At 43.7% G+C, this 21,695-nt stretch overlaps 1 protein-coding gene across 1 annotated transcript in view; it reads right to left on the bottom strand.

Moving 5' to 3' along the window:
* The window catches only part of RBM47 (RNA binding motif protein 47), a 101,857-nt gene extending 82,359 nt beyond the window's left edge, over positions 1-19,498 (bottom strand). Inside the window, exon 1 of the mRNA XM_056855350.1 lies at positions 19,443-19,498. The gene's annotated coding sequence lies outside the window, so the exon portion shown is untranslated. The remainder of the gene's footprint in view (positions 1-19,442) is intronic.
* Between the last annotated feature and the right edge of the window lie 2,197 nt (positions 19,499-21,695).

Genomic DNA, 21,695 nt, shown 5'->3' with positions numbered 1-21,695 from the left:
ATCAAAACAAAGCCCTGAAGTCATCTGAGGGGTGACTGCGAGGGAAACAGCCATGCCTAAAAGGCCTTTGACTGGAGGTTGAGCCCTGACTATCTGGAGGGAAGAATGGATCGTGTCTTCCTAGACTCGCAGACACAACATTTGATTTCCCTAAAGGGATTAAAGAGCAGCCATTCACTAACATTGGGTTGACAACTCTGGCCTAGCAAATTCCTTCAGATTTGGGGGCGCTGCCTGGGAAGGTCAGAGTTTGGGGAGGGGAGAGAGTTCAGCAGGGATATAACCCCATAAAGTCCACCCTCTGAAGGTGCCATTTCCTCCAGGGGAATCGATCTGTGTAGTCTGGAGATCAGTTATCCTTCCAGAGGAACTCGAGGCACCATGTGGATGTTGGCAACCCTAGGATGCAACTGGGGATGCCACTTGGAGGGTATAGGACACTCAACCCACTCTCTGCCATTGGCGAACCCACCCACCAAAGCGCCTCCCTATTTGCACAACCCTGTGTGGGCTCTATAACTTGATCATCCTGAAGTGAGGCAAAAAGGTTGACTGCCCTTTAGTGACACCCCACCCCAACTCAGCAGCTACAAGATACTAGTATGGCAACAAAAGGGGTGGGAAGAGGCAGGGGCTGCATTTGGCCAAATGCACTGGGAGAAAGGCAAGCTCCAGCACTACTACGGGAGGGGGAGAAGCAGAAGAGGTTTTTATATGCCAACTTTCTCTACTACTTTAGGGAAGAATCAAACCAATTTACAATCTCCTTCCCTTCCTCTCCCCACAACAGGCACCTTGTGAGGTAGGTGGGGCTGAGAGAGTTCAGAGAGAACTGTGATTAGCCCAAGGTCACAGAGCTGGCTTCATGTGTAGGAGTGGGGAAACCAACCTGGTTCACCAGATTAGCATCCGCCGCTCATGTGGAGGAGTGGGGAATCAAACCCGGTTCTCCAGAATAGAGTCCACCGCTCTTAACCACTACACCACACGGCTACTCCCAGTTATTGAGTGGAGAACCAGCCCTGTATACTGAGTCAATTGTTCTACCGTATCACTGTTCAGCATGCATGCTGAGTAGGGTTGCCAGGCCCCTCTTTGCCACCGGCGGGAGATTTTTGGGGCGGAGCCTGAGGAGGGCGGGGTTTGGGGAGGGGAGGGACTTCAATGCCTTAGAGTTCAATTGCCAAAGTGGCCATTTTTCTCCAGGTGAACTGATCTCTATCGGCTGGAGATCAGCTGAATTAGCAGGAGATCTCCTGCTACTACCTGGCAGTTGAGAGAAAGTATAGTAAGGGCTCTATAAATGACATACAAACTCTTATTCTATAAGCCAGTGAATTTAGTGACAAAAGTGAAAAAATTACATACAATCTAATAAAGGAAACTTATGAAAATAACTATGAGTACATGTGAGGCAATACAATACAATACAAAAATACAAAAATATATTTTTTTGGCTTATCTCATTCAATGACTTATTAGTCTCTTAGAATTTTGTACTGTTCATATGCTTATTGTTCCCTCAGGAACCGGGAGAAAGATGATGGACGATAGGTGGAGAGGAACGCCGTCCGGATGCTTTGCGTTTTCACTACCCCGTGGGCAGCTTCATCAGCTCTCCTTTCAATTGGAGTCAAAGCTCCTTTAAGATGGAAACAAAATAATAACAAATTTCTAAGCTTATTACTCTTTGAACTAGACACGGTCTATAGTACTCAATTTTTTCACTTTTGTCACTAAATTCACTGGCTTATAGAATAAGAGTTTGTATGTCATTTATAGAGCCCTTACTATACTTTCTCTCAGCTTGACTTTTATAGTAAACGTGCCTTTTTTGCTCCAACTACCTGGCAGTTGGCAACCCTAGTGCTGAAGACTGCAAACCTCTGTTCTGAAGCACATCACAGCTGATAAACTGGTCTTTATGCATGTGTGATTAACTGTAGGTATCTGAGTAGTTAAAAAACAAGTGAGCAGCCTCCACTTGTTGCATTCTCCGCTTCCAAAAGACTGCAGAAATCTCTGACAAAAGGCATTTCCGCAGATGCAGGTGGTGATGTTTTCTTTTTCAGACTATGACTAACAAACTAAAATATCACATGTTTATAATCCTGCTGCAATGGCACCTTCTACTCAGTTATTTCCTACTTCCAACAGAAAATGAACAATCGGGGTGGGGTGGGGGTGGAGAACAGTTAAAAGACCGCAAGGATTCATAGCCCTCTTTGCAAGCAGAAGCTGTCGTCCTTGGCACTTATTAGGAAATTATAGAATAAAATCTATTCCAGACTATACTTGGAGCGTAAAAACTCAAATATAGGTTAGAGTATAAAACAATTTACAAGTGTGCGAAAGGGTGGGAGGATCCACATTTACCTTTACAGTACAACATATCAAGTGCCATGAATTTAACAGAAGTTCTAAAGAACTTCAGCAAATTAAAGCCCTAGGCTCGGGGATTTCCATACTGTGTTTGGAGTAAAAGAACAGCTGGTTTCCATGAGAAATAAATTCAATTTAAATTTTACAGTCTCATGTAACCCAGAAGGTACACATGAGCACGCACGAGCACATGCGCACACACTGAAGAGGCTGCCTGCTGTATCTCTGTATGAGTTATGCTCTGGGCTTTCCCAATCAGCATGTGCTGCATCGCTAACTTGCAGGGGACTGGACCATTTGGTCAGTCCAGGATGCAACTGAATTACCTGGTTTCATAGAAGAATTAAGCAAAGAACAGACATTCACACAAAGCACTCAGGAGATAGGTATAGGGATGCCAGCCTCCAAGTGGGACCTGGGGATCCCCGAGAATTACAGCTCATCTCCAGACTACAGAGATCAGTTCCCCTGGAGGAAATAGATACTTTGGAGGGTGGACTCTATGCCATTGCACCCCACTGAGGTCCCTGTCCTCCCCAGGCTCCATCACCCCAAATCTCCAGGAGTTTCCCAACCTGGAACTGGCAACCCTAGATTGGTCCCATTTTTTTAAAAAAAGTCCCTGAGTACCTGTTTAGTTTTGTAATATCAAAAAACAAAGCCTGCATCCAGAGGCAAGTGTGTGCGGGTGGGGTAGGGTTGCCAGGTCCCTCTTCGCCACTGGCGGGAGTTTTTTGGGATGGAGCCTGAGGAGGGCGGGGTTTGGGGTGGGGAGGGACTTCAATGCCATAGAGTTCAATTGCCAAAGCGGCCATTTTCTCCAGGTGAACTGATCCCTAACGGCTGGAGATCAGTTGTAATAGCAGGAGATCTCCAGCTAGTACCTGGAGGTTGGCAACCCTAGGGTGGGGGGAATCAGAAGACAGCACGCCTCAGCAACTAGAAGACACCACCTGAGGCCAAAGCAGAAGATCTGGAAAGAGAGCAGATCAGAGTGGCCTTTAAAGTAGGCCAGCAGGGAATAAAGAGGCTTGCCCTCTGAAAAACTAAACCATTTCCTCATCCCTCAGAATAATGCTATATCTGAGAAGGCTGAGAAATCTTAGTCATTCATCATAAGAGGAGCGATACAGGGAGGCTTTTTAAAGATGTGGAAATATTATCACAAGCTCTTGTTTCACCGCTTTAAGCAAACTCACATCTCCCTATGGAAACAGGATTAGAATTAAATCCTCTGCATCACAGTACAGTTTCGTAGCTGACAATTTTGACTGACTTGATTTGCTATGGAGCTGCAGGAAGGACTTCTTTGAGCTACCTCAGGCAGCACACCAAACGCGCAAGTAGCCAACAAGCAGCCAGACCTTAAACCTGCAAGCCCATACCTGGGATTAAATGTTTTATGTCATCCATGTACAGTGTGCCTTACAGCGGAAGAGAACATCAGAGAACCAACCAATTTCAACATACACTACAGGTTCTCGCCCCGAGGAGGGTGTAATGTAAGAGTGAGTCCCAGAAAAGCCAAAAGCACATTATACAGCAGTCCAACCTTGAAAAATTGATCCCTAAAGGGAAGTTTAGTATAAAGACACACCCTGGGAAAAACCTTCTTGAATTCCCACCTCATTTAGTCTTTAGACAAAGCCTAATCTGTCCCAAGGACTCAGGGAAGTTACAGCCCCCCCAAGCACATACACACTTCCAGCAAAGAGCTTGGTCGGGGTCTAGCGGAGGCTCCAGACAAAAATCCAGAAGGAAACACAGTTCAGCATTCAATTTCTGCACCCTGCCTAACTTCAAATCCTGCTCCCTCCAGCTCCTTCAGGGTTGCCAACCTCCAGGTACTAGCTGGAGATCTCCTGCTATTACAACTGATCTCATGAACACATGAAGCTGCCTTATACTGAATCAGACCCTTGGTCCATCAAAGTCAGTATTGTCTATTCAGACTGGCAGCAGCTCTCCAAGGTCTCAGGCTGAGGTCTTTCACATCACCTACTTGCCTAGTCCCTTTAACTGGATATGTCGGCGATTGAACCTGGGACCTCCTGCATGTCAAGCAGATGCCACTGAGCCATAGCACCTCCCCTTTCTCCAACTGATAGAGATCAGTTCACCTGGAGAAAATGGCCACTTTGGCAATTGGACTCTATGACACTGAAGTCCCTCCCCTCCCTAAACCCCACCCTCTTCAGGCTTCGACCCAAAAACCTCCTGCTGGTGGCGAAGAGGGACCTGGCAACCCTAAGCTCCTTCCAACAGCAAGCAGCTAAAAATCATTACTTCTGTAGCAACAACAACAAGAGAATTCTAAAACCAAAACAGATTTGTGAGGTGCTTTTTGTATTTTTAAAAAAGGTGCCAGTACTCATATAAAAGATCGCACTGATTTCCACCATTTCCCCCCACCCGGACTTGGGAGACCCCCGAAAACAGTGCCGGCATTCAGTAACAGTGAGTGCCAACACAAAAAAAGCCCTGGATTTGTACAGTTTGCAGAAATGTGCTGTGAATAGGGAGAGATTTTAAAAGTACAGAACACAGAGTTTAAAGTTAAAACAAAAGGAGTCTTGTGGCACCTTAGAGCTTTATTGAAGTATAAAGCTTTTTTGGCAAGTTCTCCCGAGTTTAGAGTGAAATGGATTCTAGAACAGGAATGGCAAACTTCTGCATTCTTCAGGACCAGTGCGAACAGGGGTCAAAGGGGCCAGAAATATATTTTGTTGCACAAAGAGGCTCCTTTGGAGCGGACTCACATCATAACCAAGTCAATAAAGTAAGGGCTTAAGAGTTAAAGGACACATACATTCACTCAAGAGTGCTACATTAAAATCTCTCCTTTTCTTACACAGGTCTTACAAGTGAAACTGTTGGCGTTAATCAGAGCGTCATTAAAATTTTGTTTGGGCAGGGCATCTGCTCCTAGGGCTGCCAGTTAGCTATTCCTCTTCTAGAACGTAGGAGTGGTCAGGTTTTAGTTAAAGCCGTCGTAACAAAAGACTCTGCTGCTGTAGAATTTGCTATGGGAACAGGAACCTGCCAGTATCAAAAGCACAATTTGTATGCTACGTGTCATTACGCGTACACAGGTATTGCATAAGGAAGAAACAAACCCTACCCAATGCATTACTTCGGCAAGGACATGCTTCCTGTGTTTGTACAGGTTTACTACTCTGCCAAAGATTAGCAAGAAGCAAAGAAGCCAGGGGAAGAGAGCTAAGAGGTCCGCTAGAGTTCTTATAGTTTTCTCTTCCCAAACTTAGGGGGTTACCGCACTTTGTATTCTCAGCGATGTATTAAGAGTTTGAAAATGTTGTAAAAAACATCGCTTTAAAAGGGTTTTTGGATACCACGGCTTATAAATGGTTGGAAGACGTCTTCACAGTTAAAGGGGCCAAACAAAGTGCGAACAGTATTTTTTATAACGTTTTCAAACTCTTAACACATCAATGGGAATACAAGTGCGGTAACAGCTCCTGTGGGTGCAGCAGTCGTTTTTAATTCAGTTGCTGATATTTTCCAAAAGCCAATATACTCTTCAGTCTCACCTTGTAAGGTTAACACATTTTACAGCACAGTGCTGAGATCAGATGTGAATTTGCTCCAGCTTTCTTTCTCTTTGCTTATGCAGAACATAATTCTATGTCCCCAGCCTTTGCTTTCTGGAAATTCTTTGGTGTATTACCGCATAGCAGAGCGGTGTGACAAGGATAAAGAGATTAGCAGAATTTTCATTTAACTACTTCAGCTTCAGAGCTGGCAAAAGACAATGGACTTAATGGCAGTCATAAGAAATTCTTTACTAATATGAAAAAGGGTATGCAATCTGACAGAGAAAGCGTAGTAAAGCAATGGGACTGCTGACTTTAAAAAAAGACAATAAGCACACACTGAACTCGATAAATAAAGTCTGGGGCACAAACTGGAAGTCCTACACAGTTTGTGCTGCTAATTTATTAGGAACCTTCAATGCTAGTATGGGAACAGAGAGGCTGTGCAAACTTCGAGCAACTGTTAACATACTTTTTCTACCAGTCCTGCTCAGTAACTGTATTTGCATAACAATATATCACAGCAGTGTAAAGGGGAGGCAGTTGTAACTGACACGGTTGTCATATTCACCCTTTACAGGTTACATCTAAAAATGCAATATTTGAGAGCCAGCATGGTGTAGTGGCTAAGAGTGGTGGTTTGGGGCAGTGGACTGGGGTTTGATTCCCCACTCCTTCACAAGAGCAGCGGAAGCGAATCTGGTGAACTAGATTTGTTTCCCCACTCCTACACATGAAGCCAGCTGGGAGACCTTGGGCTAGTCACACTCTCTTAGCCTCACCTATTTCACAGGGTGTCTGTTATGGCGAGGGGAAGAACATAAGAAAAGCCCTGCTGGATCAGACCAAGGCCCATCAAGTCCAGCAGTCTGTTCACACAGTGGCCAACCAGGTGCCTCTAGGAAGCCCCCAAACAAGACAACTGCAGCAGCACCATCCTGCCTGTGTTCCAAAGCACCTAACATAATAAGCATTATAGGGAAGGTGATTGTAAGCCAGTTTGATTGTTCCTTAAGTGGTAGAGAAAGTCGGCATATAAAAATCAACTCTTCTTCTTCTTCAATGTTTGAGTTGTCCTTGTGTTGTAATAAGTCAAAATATTCTTATATAAATTTGCATTAATAACAAAATACTAAATAAATCTGGACTTGCTATGGCATTTGTAAATTAGCTATAGCACATAAGGTTGCCAGCTGGAAAATGCCTGGAGATTTTGGGGGTGGAGCCTGGGCAGAGCGGGGTTTGGGGAGGGGAGGAACCTCAGCAGGGTATAATGCCATTGAGTCCACCTTCCAAAGCGGCCATTTTCTCCAAGTGAACTGATCTCTGTTGCCTGGAGATCTGCTGTAATCCCAGATCTCCAGCCACCACCTGAAGGTTGACAACCCTAATAACACAACCGCAGTTATTAGCAATTGTGATACCCCTGCTTCACAGATGGGCAAAGAGAACCCCTATTTAGAGTGGTGTGCTCCACTGTTTCCTGGCTTCTGTTTCCATTTCTCCTATACACTGTTCCAAATTGATGCTGCTTTGTCTTTGTCTTTTTCAATGTGCACGTGCAATTAGCCTCAGAGACAGCCCATCCTCCTTACCTGCAGTTAGGGTTGCTAGGTCCCTCTTCACCACTGGTGGGAGGTTTTTGGGGTGGAGCCTGAGGGGGACGGGGTTTGGGGAGGAGAGGGACTTCAATGCCATAGAGTGCAATTGCCAAAGCAGCCATTTTCTCCAGGTGAACTGATCTCTATTGGCTGGAGATCAGTTGTAACAGCAGAAGGTATCCAGCTAGTACCTGGAGGTTGGCAACCCTACCTGCCTTATCCTGTCCCGTCACCACACACCACTAATAAAAGACTTACTTGGCCTGGTGGTCGTCACTGTGCAACCTGCCCAGCAGGTACCTTCCATTTGAAAATGTACGGAGGCCAAGAAGCGTTCTTATTTCTTTTGGTACTTTTCTACATTGCCTTTCTGCCATCGCAACATATCTTCCTACACTTAAGAACATAAGAAAGGCCATGCTGGATCAGACTAAGGCCCATCAAGTCCAGCAGTGTGTTCACACAGTGGCCAACCAGGTGCCTCTAGGAAGCCCACAAACAAGACTGCAGCAGCACTGTCCTGCCTGTGTTCCACAGCACCTAATATAAAAGGCATGCTCCTCTGATACTGGAGAGAATAGGCATGCATCATGACTAGTATCCATTTTGACAGGTAGCCATGAATAGTCCTCTCCTCCATGAACATGTCCACTCCCCTCTGAAAGCCTTCCAAGTTGGCAGCCATCACCACATCCACCACACTTGCCAATGGCATTTGCTCTACTTGTACCTGTGAACTATTACTGCACACCCTTCTGGATCCCCAAACTCTGCATACAAAATAAGAGGTTTCAACCAGTTTTTGGAAGATTGGGAAGATACAGGCCTTAAAAATGTGCACGCACGCACACACACACACACACACACAGAGTACTTTCCGACATACCTCAGCAGTTCCCCTGACTGAATGAACCTACTGCAGCCTTCTCTATATAGCCACATTGATGCTGAGCACATCCACCCACAACATATCTACTTGGCTAATAAGGGAACCGGACTTCAGTCACTCTAAACTTGCCCGAGTCTCCCCCCTTGTCATATGCCATTACGAGCTCTATTGCTGATGTCAATAATAGAAGCAAATATATTCGGCATAAGACCAAATCAAATGATCATGTTTTCCTCTCTGGGACAGGAGCAACATACATTCTGATTGTGAATCAGACTGGCTACAAAGCAAGACAGAGTATTTTAAGGCTTCAGAGTCTGATTCGCCAATTTCTTCCTAGGAGACAGAATATTGTGTGCTTCCTGTGTGGCCAAGACTCTTAATAATATTCTTAATTGTAAATGGTATGGGAAAGGAAGGATTTTTTTTTTTTTGCTATTCTGATCCCCCCCCGCCCCAATTAACTAGGTTAATTCAAGATAGAAAAATTGTAGATCCTGCACAGGTTACAGATAAAGGCAAAAAATGCTATCCACTGCTCTTAAGCCTTAAAAAAGCCACTGCTTAAGGTAGTCACTTTACCATTTTCTTATGTTAAGGGGATCATTGGCTACCCTGCACTGTTCCAAACTGTTAGGGATGACTGAAGAAGAAGAGGTGGGTTTTATATGCTGACTTTCTCTACCACTTAAGGGAGAATCAAACCGGCTTACAATCTCCTTCCCTTCCTCTCCCCACAACAGTCATCCTGTGAGGTAGGTGGGGCTGAGAGAGCTCTAAGTGAGCTGTGACTAGCCCAAGGTCACTCAGCTTGCGTCATGTGTAGGGGTGGGGAAACCAACCCGGTTCACCAGATTAGAGTCCACTGCTCCTGACTGAAAAAGAATGTGCTATGGTCTATGGTGTATGTGTAACACACCATTTTTATCATTTTATGTTATGCTATTGCAGCTGAAATAAACAGGCGCCTTGTCTTCAGCACAAGATGCAGTCTATAGGATAGGGTTGCCAGGCCCCTCTTTGCCACCGGCGGGAGGTTTTGGGAGAGCCTGAGGAGGGCGGGGTTTGGGGAGGGGAGGGACTTCAATGCCATAGAGTCCAATTGCCAAAGCGGCCATTTTTCTCCAGGGGAACTGATCTCTATCAGCTGTAGATCAGTTGTAATAGCAGAAGCTCTCCAGCTAGTACCTGGAGGTTGGCAACCCTAATTATTGTTCAGGTGGGTGTTTCACTGACTTAGTTTTTAATGATGTTTAACTGTGTAATTGTGTCTAACTGTGATGTTTACCTGTGTTATTGCTTTAATGTGTCAGAGTTCTGGCTGATTTTATTTTGTTATTTAATTGTCAACTGCTTTGAGCGATGAGGAAAAACAGTATAGAAATACAGTCAATAACTAAGTATATAAACTGGCCTTTATTTACTTGGGTCAAATTGTGTAGCCTTCAGAGGGAAATTGAAAACTGCCAGTTTCCAAAAATGTTGTTTTGAAATGCATTTTCCCACCATTCACAGCAGGCTGTCAGGCTAAACCATCTAGAGATCGGAAACCCCCAAGTTCTCTGCAATGGTACAGAGCAAAGCATTTTTCCCCAAGGTTACAAAATCAGAACTTCAGTTCATGGAGAGGGCACTCAACTCCCATTTTGCGCAGGCATGAACCTGCAACGGTTCATCAACCCCATTGTCTAATGGGTGGGAAAAAGGAACCTATTCTCCATTTTGATACCATTTAAACCTCCTATTATGTACCTGGGACGCCACATGGAAAAATACTCTAGGAAGGTATGCAATGCATTTCAACAGTCGTATAATGTAGGCTAGAAGGCAGGAAAGGTTGGTGAAACAACAGCATTTCACTAGCTGGCACTCCAAACATTGAGATATTTGCAAAACCAACATTTTATTTCTGTAACAGCATTAAATCTCTTATCCATTTACTGTATTTAAAGATCTCGATGGGTAGCTGTGTTAGTGTCAATAGAGGTAGAAAAGATCAAAAGTCCAGTAGCACCTTAAAGGCTAACAGTCCAGTAGATCACGATAGGTAGCTGTGTTTAAAGATCACGATGGGTAGCTGTGTTAGTGTCAATAGCAGTAGAAAAGATCAAAAGTCCAGTAGCACCTTAAAGGCTGAAATTCTTGGCAGGGTATGAGCTCACGAAAGCTCATACTCTGCCAAGAATTTTTTTAGTCTGACTTTGATGGACCAAGGGTCTGATTCAGGATCAGGCAACTTCATGTGTTTTTGGGAGAATGATGCTTCTTGGATTCAAAAACAAATGGCATCTATGTTTCTAACCCATAGCAGTCCGTTAGCTATGCACACCCGCTTTCATCCGAGACTTGCTTTGTGCAGGGATGTCTGGGGAAGTTGAAAACTTTGTGTGCTATTATTATGAACTTGATAAACAGCAGAGAGATGGCCGTAATAACGTGTCAGGACACCTCTGAGGAGGTGATTCAGTGTCATTAAAAACGAGGAAGAGAGTGCACAAATCAATAATGAAAGAAAAAGCAAAGTTACAGAGATAGGAATGCAGAGAAGGGTGAAAGTAGTCAATAGAGATGAGTATTTAGAGAGGGCTAGGGAACAGGTGCCCTGAGCTGGATGGCCCAGGCTTGCCCGATCTCGTCAGATCTTGGAAGCTAAGCACGGTCAGTCCTAGTTAGTATTTGGATGGGAGACCACCAAGGAAATCCAGGGTTGCTACACAGAGGCAGGCAATGGCAAACCACCTCTGTTCTTCTCTTGCTTTGACCCTGCAGGATCACTGTAAGTCGGCTGCGACTTGACGGCACTTTCCACCACCAGGTAATAGATTGGACGCAGAGAAAGGAGACTGTGGTGTGAGGTGAAGAGAAGACAAGCAGGTACAGCAACAGAGAAACATGGAGTGGTAAGCAGAAATAAGAAACTGTGTGGGGAAGAAGAGGTAGGGGGTGGACATCTAGGGATGCCAACCTCCAGGTGCTAGCTGGAGATCTCCTGCTATTACAACTGATCTCCAGCGGATAGAAATCAGTTCACCTGGAGAAAATGGCCACTTTGGCCATTGGACTCTATGGCACCTCCCTTCCCCAAACCCCGTCCTCAGGCTCTCCCCAAAAACCTCCTGCCGGTGGCGAAGAGGGACCAGGCAACCCTATGGACATTGTAAGGTAAGAAAGGAACAACTGGGTGAAAACATGGCAAAAATTATGCTTTACCATTGCAAGGAAGCTCACTTGAATTAATGTGGACCTCAAAATGCATTCCTGTTATAGATAAGAGACCAGCCAGCAGAAGCTCCATCCTTTCCTTCCCAGGACCAGAACACTGGGCTTCTCTCCCTCTCCAACCCTTTACTCAAGGGAAAGGGGAATTAAAGCATCAAGGAGAGTAATGCCGGCATGCAGGCATTGCTCACAGGCCCTCAGCATGCTTCAATGTACACAAAATTATTTTAAAAATTGCTTAAAATTACATTTAGGCTATGTGTATAAAGTATATATAAATCATAAATGATTTTCGTGTTCAGACCTGGGTCCCATCCCTAAGATATCTCATTATGCATATGCAAAAATTCCAAAATATTCCAAAATATGGAAAGATTCGAAATACAAACCACTTCTGGTCCCAAGCAGTCCGGATTAGAGATACTCAACCTGTACTGCCTAACTTCATAGTGGGCTGCAAGATCCTTGCCGCATTGACTCATGCCCCACAGAAAAATCTGTCCATAAAAACTATTTAAAATTATTAATAGACAATTATAAATGCAATGATGCCTGGACATGCTTAACTTTGATTTAATTGTACCCTTAGCCTGTTTTTTTTAAATACTGGTGTGAGACATAAGATTTAAATGTCTGAAGAAACCTGTAGATGGTATTTTCACTTCCTAGAAAACTTTGATTATTTTATGCCCATTGGTACCCCTTATGCATTGTGCATCATTAAAATCCTGAATTCTTACCAACCAAATACACCAGTCATTTAGCTCAATGCATTTGAAAGTTGAAATTTTTATTCACTGTTACCATATAAGAAAACGAAGAGGAGTTAGTTTATATGCTGTCTTTCTCTACCTTTTAAGGAGAATCAAACTGGCTTACAATCACCTTCCCTCCCCCCCCAAAGGCACCTTGTGAGGTAGGTGGGTCTGAGAGAGTTTGGAGAGAACTGTGACTAGCCCAAGGTTTCCCAACTGGCTTCATGTGGAGGATGGGGAAACCGACCCGGTTCACCAGATTAGATTAGAGTCCACTGCTCATGTGCAGGAGTGGGGAATCAAACCTAGTTCTCCAGACTAGAGTCTGCTGCTCTTAACCACTACACCACGCTGCATAAACTCACTGCAAATCCTATTTACATGGGGAAGTTAGTTAAGGAAGGTGTTCAGTGTAAGTAGGTAAAAGTTTGTGAAACTAAAAATAATAATAATAGTCAGCTTATGTATTTCTGATGTTAACACTTCATAAAATACACCCACTTGGGCCTCATTTGGAAGTAAGGCAAATACGAGGAAGTAATATCCAATTCCATGGGAAGAGGGACAGAATCTGTTCATCACTGAGCCCTGGAGGCTCCAACACTCCAAATGAAAGAACAGGCACTTGCTGTGAACAGACTACACAGAGAAAAACCTTAGTTTGCACCACGTATAGATTGGTTTATTACAACAGGTTCAAAGTTTAGTGTGAGAGTGGTTTTTTTTTATTGTACAGCAGTGATCATACTGAAATGGCTCTGAAATGATCTTGTCACAGAGTAATTAACAGAACTTACTAAAAATAGAGGTTTCTGTCATACAGGTAGGGTTGCCAGATCCGGGTTGGGAAATACCTGGAGATTTTGGGGGTAGAGCCTGAGAAAAGCAGGGTTTGGGGAAAGGGAGGGGCCTCATATGGGTATAATGCCATAGAGTCCATCCTCCAAAGTAGACATTTTCTCCAGGGGAACTGGATCTTGGTCGCCTGGTGATCAATCGTAGTAGTGATCTTCAGGTGCCAACTGGGGGTTGGCAATCCTACATACAGGTGAGGGTATTTGAACTTGGCTCCAGTTCTCACAGACGAGGAGATACAGAGAGACAGTAGAGTAAGTATTAAACAACTGGACCAGGATCAAATCCCAGCTTTGCCATGAAACACTGTGTGGTGATAAGAGAACAGGCCGTCTGGATACTTTTTTCTGCCTTCAGCAAAAGCGGAGCAATCCACACGACCAGGACCCCAGTAAATAACCACCCCCTGAAAGCTATACAAAGCGACCTCTTCAGATTATCAAAGTATGTGAGGAGGGGGAAAGAGTTGGGGAGAGACACGTGAAAATTACTTGGAATGTTAGAAAACTAGATAAACAGGACTGCAATTTAATAATGGGGGTTCAGCCTTAAACCTTTTGAAATTCCATCATCAACATTACAAAGGAGATGTTAAACCCAAGAAGAAGAATACTGATAAAAATGTTGACAGAAACGTGGTCAGCTCTATCCAATCTAACACAGACAAAATGAACATGTAAAACCAACATTCACGGATAAGATTAGCCTGACACTGGGAGGACATTGTTCAGTTATCTTGATTATTCTCTTGATTACTAAGTCTTCCCTCCCTTTTTCAAACAAGAGTAATAGCTTTTATTCAACAAAAATATGTATTTATAAAACAGAACTTCCTTCTATTTTCTTCGGAAAGAAGTAGTGGTGCTTGACTGAACATTGCATCACCAAAACCCTTTTCACTCCTCGTCTTTCTAGAGCCTTCTGTTTAGCTAGACTGAATGCTAATCCCTCTATGGTTATGCAGAGCAGAATTCTGAATATACCATATCCAGACAGGACCTGTCCTTGCTCTTCTGACTCTATTGATTCACTAGCTCATGCCCTCTTGGAATGATGCTTTCATGAGGAACTTCGATCACATTATATCTTTCCCCTTTTAACATATAAATCTAATGCCTCTGTGTCTGACATAATGCCTTTTTTACTAGGTGACAGGGATCCCAAGGCTACATTGTCAGTGGCAAGATTTGTTTCAGTCCTTATATCCCTCAAACATTAGATATATGCTGCTCAAGATCAATGGATCAAGGGGCTTCTAAGGGATAAAAGGAAAGGGAAACCCTTTTCAGTTTTCACTACATACTTGGTAAAAATGGGAGGAGCTAGGTATACCCATAATAAAATGATTGTGTATGCACTCTTCCCATGCGACAGGTGTCCAAACGTGAAGTACAGTAAAAGCAGATTTCAGATATAAACTACCTTCATTTAAGATGCACATAAACCTAATATGCACACATCATTCGTGCTATAGGACTGGCAGACATACAGCCTGGTCCAAGTATGTTTACTGAGAAGTAAACCTAACCAAGTTTTAAAGGCTTTTATTCCTAGCAGTTATGCTCAGGAACACAGTCTTTTTTTCCTTGTCCACATATCTTGATTATGTATTTATTTCATGTATACCTTGCCTTTCTTCCTGCCGGGGACCCAAAGTGACTAACATTATTCTCCTCCATTTTATCCTCACAACTACCTTTCAAGTACCCTGCGAGGTAGGTATGGTAAGCTCCCCTCGGCAGAGTGGGGATTCGCATCTCGGTCTCCTAGGTCATAGTCAGACACCGAAACCACTATGCTGGCTTTCTGTATTCATGCTGTAACACACGGGTCTCCAATCTTGTTGAACTTGTAGACACTTTTGGAACTTTGAACACAGGTAGTAGCTGCGATAACATAATGGCTGCCAGGGAGATGCAAAACCAACTGCAAAACATTAGATGGTTCTATGCCAAGTATCCTCCTATGATGGAAGCAGCAGTTTCCCAAAAAGAGTACTTCCTGAAGACAAAGGTAATGCTTCCTCAGCTTGATTGAATCACCTCCTATTCTTGTGAAGAAGATGCAGCCCAGGTCTGGCTGTTTGCTTGGATGAAGAGCAGCTTTGGGGAAGAAGCCAGTGGACAGCATGTTGGGGATGGCTGTTCTAACAAATATATAACCCCATGTTAAATATACAGTATTGAACTCAAATTAAGTCCCAATATTTAATAATCACCAGCTGGGTGACCTTGGGCTAGTCACTGCTCTTAGAGCTCTCTCAGTCCCACCTACCTCACAGGGTGTCTGTTGTGGGTAGGGTTGCCAACCTCCAGGTAATAGCCGGAGATTTTCTGTTATCACAACTGATCTCCAGCCAATAGAGATCAGTTCACCTGGAGAAAATGGCCACTTTGGCCACTGGACTTTATGGCATTTAAGTCCCTCCCCTCCCAAACCCCGCCCTCCTTAGGCTCCGCCCCAAAAATCTCCCACCGATAGCAAAGAGGGACCTGGCAACCCTAGTTGTGGGGAGGGGAAGGGAAGGTGATTGTAAGCCGGTTTGATTCTTCCTTAAGTGGTAGAAAAAGTTGGCATATAAAAACCAACTCTTCTTCTAATCATATATTATTAGATTACATTTTTATAGTGACAGATTATAAATAACTAAAGTACAGAGGACTTTGGGAATACATGATGAGACCCCCAGATTGTATCTTAGTTGCAAAAAACAGCAGGGGAGGGAAGAGGAAATACTGATCAGGGCCGTGACACTGGAAAGGGAGGGTTACAATCCCACACACAGTTTCCTCTAGTGGAAATGGGAAAAGACAGGCACTTGTATTGTACCTGTCTCCCCCACCCCCCACCCCTCTTTCTATGGTTAAGATCAGCCTGGGAGGAAGGCATTTCCAACCTGAGAACTGGCACGGGGGTGGGGGGAGGGAAGGAGTTCCCAGCATCAACCCATATCCCCCCCGCCCCCGCTACCACTTCTGCAGCTAAAATACATGTCTGGAGGGTGCAGATTCATCCACAAGCATGTTTAGCTTGCTCCTGTTTAAAGTACATGAGCAGCAGTACATATTTGATCATAAGAAGTCTTATTGGATGAAACCGAACACAATGAATCCAAATCACGGAAGTCACAGAAGCCTCACACTATAATGTCATTTCATAGAGTGCCAGAGGTAATTTATTTCAAATCTCTCCAACCTGCCTTTCAACTCAAGAAAAGGTCATAGCAGAACCAAGGATGTAAAGCAGTCTATGGTTAGGGTTGCCAGCTTCCTGGTACTGCTGGAGATCTCCTGCTCTTACAACTGATCTCCAGCCGATAGAGATCTGTTCACCTGGAGAAAATGGCCGCTTTGTCAATTGGACTCTATGGCATTGAAGTCCCTCCCCTCCCCAAACCCCGCCCTCCTCAGGCTCCATCCCATAAATCTTCCACCGGTGGCGAAGAGGGACCTGGCAACCCCACCTATGGCTGAAGTTATTCCCTGGATAAAAACTGGGATATAGGGTATTAATGTCCACAGATTAGTGGCTTGTGGGAATCATGTAAATACTTGAAGCATGAGAAGCATAGACACACAAGTTGTTGGTTGTTGGTTCAAAATGCAACCTTTTTTTTAAAGGGGGTTGGAGCAATACTTGATATTTAAGCAAAATGTTTTTTTTTTTTAACAAGGTTAGTTCATTCTCTACCAATTCTTTTAATAGTTATTTCTCTACCACCATTTAGCAGAAGAAATGGTTAAAAAATCCAAAAGAGTTAGTGGTTTGTTGTTTTTTGTTTTGTTTGTTTGTTTTGGAAGCATGCAGATTAGGAATCCAGACATCTCAGTTTTCACTCTCATGCCAACCTGACATTTGAAAAATGACACAAAGCAGCCCTTAGGGTGATTGAGCTCACGGTGGGTTCATTCCCAAAGACCAAGTTCCCTTATCAGAAGGTCACAGAAATCTGCATGGAACCTGTTTTTCCTGCAAGAAGTTTGCCATACAAATGTTATTCTTGAGCTTCCCAGGTACACAGTGAACCCATTAACAAGGCTGACTTTACAGTCACCACTGAGTACAAAAAAAACAACAATCAGCCACATGTATACACCTTCACAAACAGAGGTGTGTGTTAAAATATATATTTGGATTCATAAGGTTTAAATTTATTGGCTCTGGATCTCGTTGTTAGATGTGTGCAGCCGATGAGGTGGAACCTCCACCCATCCTACCGCTCCACTGACCAACGTTTGAAGCCTTCCTCCAGTGGAAGAGACACTTACATTGGAGGAAGGACCACTTCAGTTGGAAGAAAACTCCTTGGAGGATGTCTACATCCACCCCACCATTCATTGCTATAATCCCACTAATCCGGTGCAAACAGAACATGATGCGGGGGGGGGGGGGGAGAGAAATCCACTACAGGGCCTCCCAACACACAGTATCATGGTATTTGTTTGCTTCACCCGTAGACTGCCTCTCTCTGTCCAGACGGAAGGTAGATTACATGAGAATACAGCCCCTTGTGTTTCAGCCAGCAGCTCAATCCATACATATCATTTGCACCAGAATGCGTGCGTTTGAAGGGGGCTTTCATCCAATGGAAGGAACAAACATCTAACGCTTTAAATCCAAGTTCTCCACATGGCTTGTGCTGCTACCTCTGGCTAACTTATGCAATGTAAAATAATGAGGGGGGGATACGAGAAATTTAAAAGTCATATTTTCTCTCCCAGTTTTCTTTAGAAAGCAACTTAACTTGAAATGTAACCCTTGCTAGCTGTTCAACAAGAAACCAGATTTTTTTCAACAAAAAATTCCATAAGCAGCATATTTCTGTTCTTATCTTATTTGCCTTCTTCACAGTGTACATTGTACTCGGTTTAACATCAGGCCCTGCTTCATACCACAAACGACCTTTCACCCTTGCAATCCGGCACCTGCAGTTTTTGCATGCATATTCCGAAAAAGAAGGTTGCAGATTCTCTGGGAAGGAGTCAGAACTCCTAGCTAACTTGCTACATATCTACTGTGGCAGCGCCAACGGTTTTGTTTCCCCTTAAAACCATCTACGCTCAGTGTTGGACTTTAGCACACACTGCGTGGCAGTCCAAGATAACTTGAAGGGGAAGGTTTGAAAAAGCCACGACTGTTAGAATCAAAACACCCCGACAGCCAAGTTCTGCACGGAGGTCCACCCATTATGACTTCAGGAAGCCCAACAAAGCAGGGTAGAATAAAAGGCAAACCCTGAGACACAGAAATGTTCTTCACCTTTGCCCAATCAAGTTTTTAGCTGATTTTAGTTTAAGTGGGAAACAAATTCGTTTTCCAAGGGAAAAAAAAGTCATACACACACACACACTCCAATGATCTCCCACATGCAGGCTGTATAAATCCCATTGCTGTCAGTGGAATTCCACAGCAACATTATATGGATTTTTTTTGCAACAAATACCAATGTGGCTTACTCTCAAGTAAGCATAATTTTGCCACTTAATTGCATATACAGGACTGTGGCAAGTTATAGCCATTTACACCAATCAGCACAGGTGTGCAGCGTAAACCAACTCTTAAAAGACGACAGATTACTTTGGCTAAATCTTGTTCGTACTTATCAGTGAACTCAATGGGGTTTACTTTCCAGTCAAAATGTGTGGAATCATAATACTAGAGGGGTAGCCGTAGCAGCACCTTAAAAATGGACTCATAGCATCTGAAGAAGGAGCTCTAGTCCACAAAAGTTTATGCTGGAATAATCATTTTTTGTCTTTAAAAGGTACCACTAAATTCCTATTTATGCATAAAATCCAACTATGAACCTGGAAAAATTTGCTCATTTCTAGTTACACTGTCAGTCCTGAACTGCATTGAAGGTGTTCTGTATGGTGAGCGTGTGTGTCATTTTGTACAACCAACACAGTTACATATTCTGTTAATTTCAAAGAGCTGTTGAAGAAATAGAGGCACCAATGCTCCTTTTCCCATGTTTGTATTCACAAGGAAGAAAAGACAATAATGGATTAAATTCACTTACAAATTATTAAGGCTCAAGTCAAACAAGTCAGCCTGTTCTGTCAGGTTTCTTAAAAAAAAAAAAACTTGCAAAAACCATTCAAAAGCCATTTGTACTCTCCAGAGGATACAGGTTAAGAGGGCAAAACCAAAAAACAGAGAGCCGGCACGAGCAAAAGTTACCTACCTGGATTGTGCTTCTGAAGTCAGTCCCTAGATTTAGCCGCGTTCGGAGGAAGACGGAAGGATTTCTGGTCTGCCGTCTAATGCATCTTCAAACTTTTTTTTTTGTAGTGGCCTGCTCAAATGAGAAGCGTTGAGCAACTCCCTCCAATACCACTCGCTGCAAGAAATCTCTTGTAGCCTTAACCCCCTCGGCTCAGTCGTGGCCTTTGGGGATTGTCTGCAGACTGAAAATGGGCCCAGAGATAAACTTACAATTAGGGGAACCAGCTGAGCAAAAATCCAGCCTTCTCACTGGCCCCCGCCACACATTCCAGCAGTGCTAAAACGGTGCTAATCAGAGGCAATCTCTTAAACTAAATTCCTGACTAGACATATTGCATTAAAGTTAAGCTATTCCGCTTTCAGAAGGGAGGTTTTCCTGCCTACTGACCGGGGGGGGGGGGGGGCGACTCAGGCTGAAACCGTGACTCCGGGGAAAATGTTATGCGCCTGTCCCTGTGCTCCCCCCCACACACACACCCCGGTTCTTTTCCCCCACAGTAGCAAGGCTGTCTCTTGTCTACTCCCAGCCCACAAACTCACCAAACCAGATTTTTTTTGCTCACAACAAAAACAACTTCCCGTAAATCGGAGCTGAAATATTATCCTGTTCACTGAGCCTTCGCTGGCCAGAGACCAATTGAACATTCCTCTTGTTTTGGCAAGGTAAATATACCTTGATTTTTAAAAAAAGAGGGAAATAATAACCCTGAACCTGCTGAGACACACCGCATTGGAAGACAAGAAGGGGGACAAAAATTATGCGCTGCGCCTTCTTCCTTTGTTTGGTCACGGTGTACCAGAATTGGGTGGTTGTTTTTAAGCTATGCAGGTTTGCTGGCTCACCCGCTTAATTCCTACAGGTTGTCAGAGAGGATTCTTTCAAAACCAATTATTAACTAGTTTTTAACCTTCTTCACTCACCTGCATGTAGAGTTCCCAACTTTGGGAACTAGATGTCGATTTGAGTCCAGTAGGACCTTAAAGACCGACAAGATGTTCAGGGTGTACGCTTTGGCTCTCAAAAGCTTATACCCTGAAGATCTGGTCAGTCTCTTAAGGTGCTACTGGACTCAAATCTACTGTCTCAAGGCCACAAGATCTCCAGGGTATAAGCTTTCGAGCTATCTGAAGAACTCGTTGGTCTGAAGAACTCGGTCTCTAAGGTGCTACTGGACTTGAAGCAAGCTGTTCTACTGCAGACTAACACAGCAACCCTCCGAAACTACCTCACAGGGTTGTTGTAGTAAGGACAAGGAAGGAGGGGAGAATGATATTGTAGACCACTTTGGGGGGCCCTTAGGGAGAAGAGCAGGGCATACATTTCTAAACCAATAAATAAAAATTCAGCAGCTTCACCACCTATACAAAATCATGCAATTTGACATGGGAACAGAATAACTACCACTCCCCATTTTGACAATCTCAATTTCTTCACTCATTGCCGTCACCAGGGGGTACACAAAAAGACTTTTTTCAATTCCTGAACGACCTTCATTATGAAAATGGGAAGGTCTTTCAACAGCCCAAATCCAAATGTATGCGTGTTTACTCAGATGTAGGCCCCACTGAGTTCAGTGATATTTACTACCAAGGGAGTGTGTATCATATTGCATTTAAAGAGGATCGAAGGGCATTAATTTACTTAGAAAAAGATAAATTCCAAACGTAAGATGAAGGGCTAAGTGTACTCACCTAGACCACACCATAGGCGGAATTCATGGAGAAATATGTGCCTCCTCGGAAAAACTGACACCATTTCTGTGCCGTTTTCAGTAGCATGCTTGCTAAAAGAAATTTAGTGTCTTATTGACTTAGCACCACTTCTGTTTTTTTGTTTTTTTAAGGAACAAAAAGAGAAACTATGGGCCAAGCCTTTTTTTTTTTTAACCTCTCTGCCTGATAGTTACCAGAAGCCCCAAAACCGGGCGAGGCAAATTGTCAGCTTACCCCACCCATTTTGCATTATCTCTCCCCCTTTAAAGGCTCAAGTGATCTGATCACTTCAAGCAAAACCTAGCCCTGCTTGCACAATATGCAATCAGGCTTCGGCAATCTTATTCAGATCTTATGACTAAACAAAAAACCTAGAAGAGGAAGCGCCCACCCTCAAAGATCTTTTTGAAAAAATTCTAATTCCTCCTTGTATTATTATGCAATTGAGGAGGGAAAAATGTGGCCTCTCTCTTTTGAATGGCTACATCGGCCATGCTAC

The sequence above is a fragment of the Euleptes europaea genome, chromosome 9 (genome assembly GCF_029931775.1).
Source record: "Euleptes europaea isolate rEulEur1 chromosome 9, rEulEur1.hap1, whole genome shotgun sequence".
Taxonomy (NCBI): Eukaryota; Metazoa; Chordata; class Lepidosauria; order Squamata; family Sphaerodactylidae; genus Euleptes; species Euleptes europaea.
This window is presented reverse-complemented; position numbering and strand designations above follow the sequence as displayed.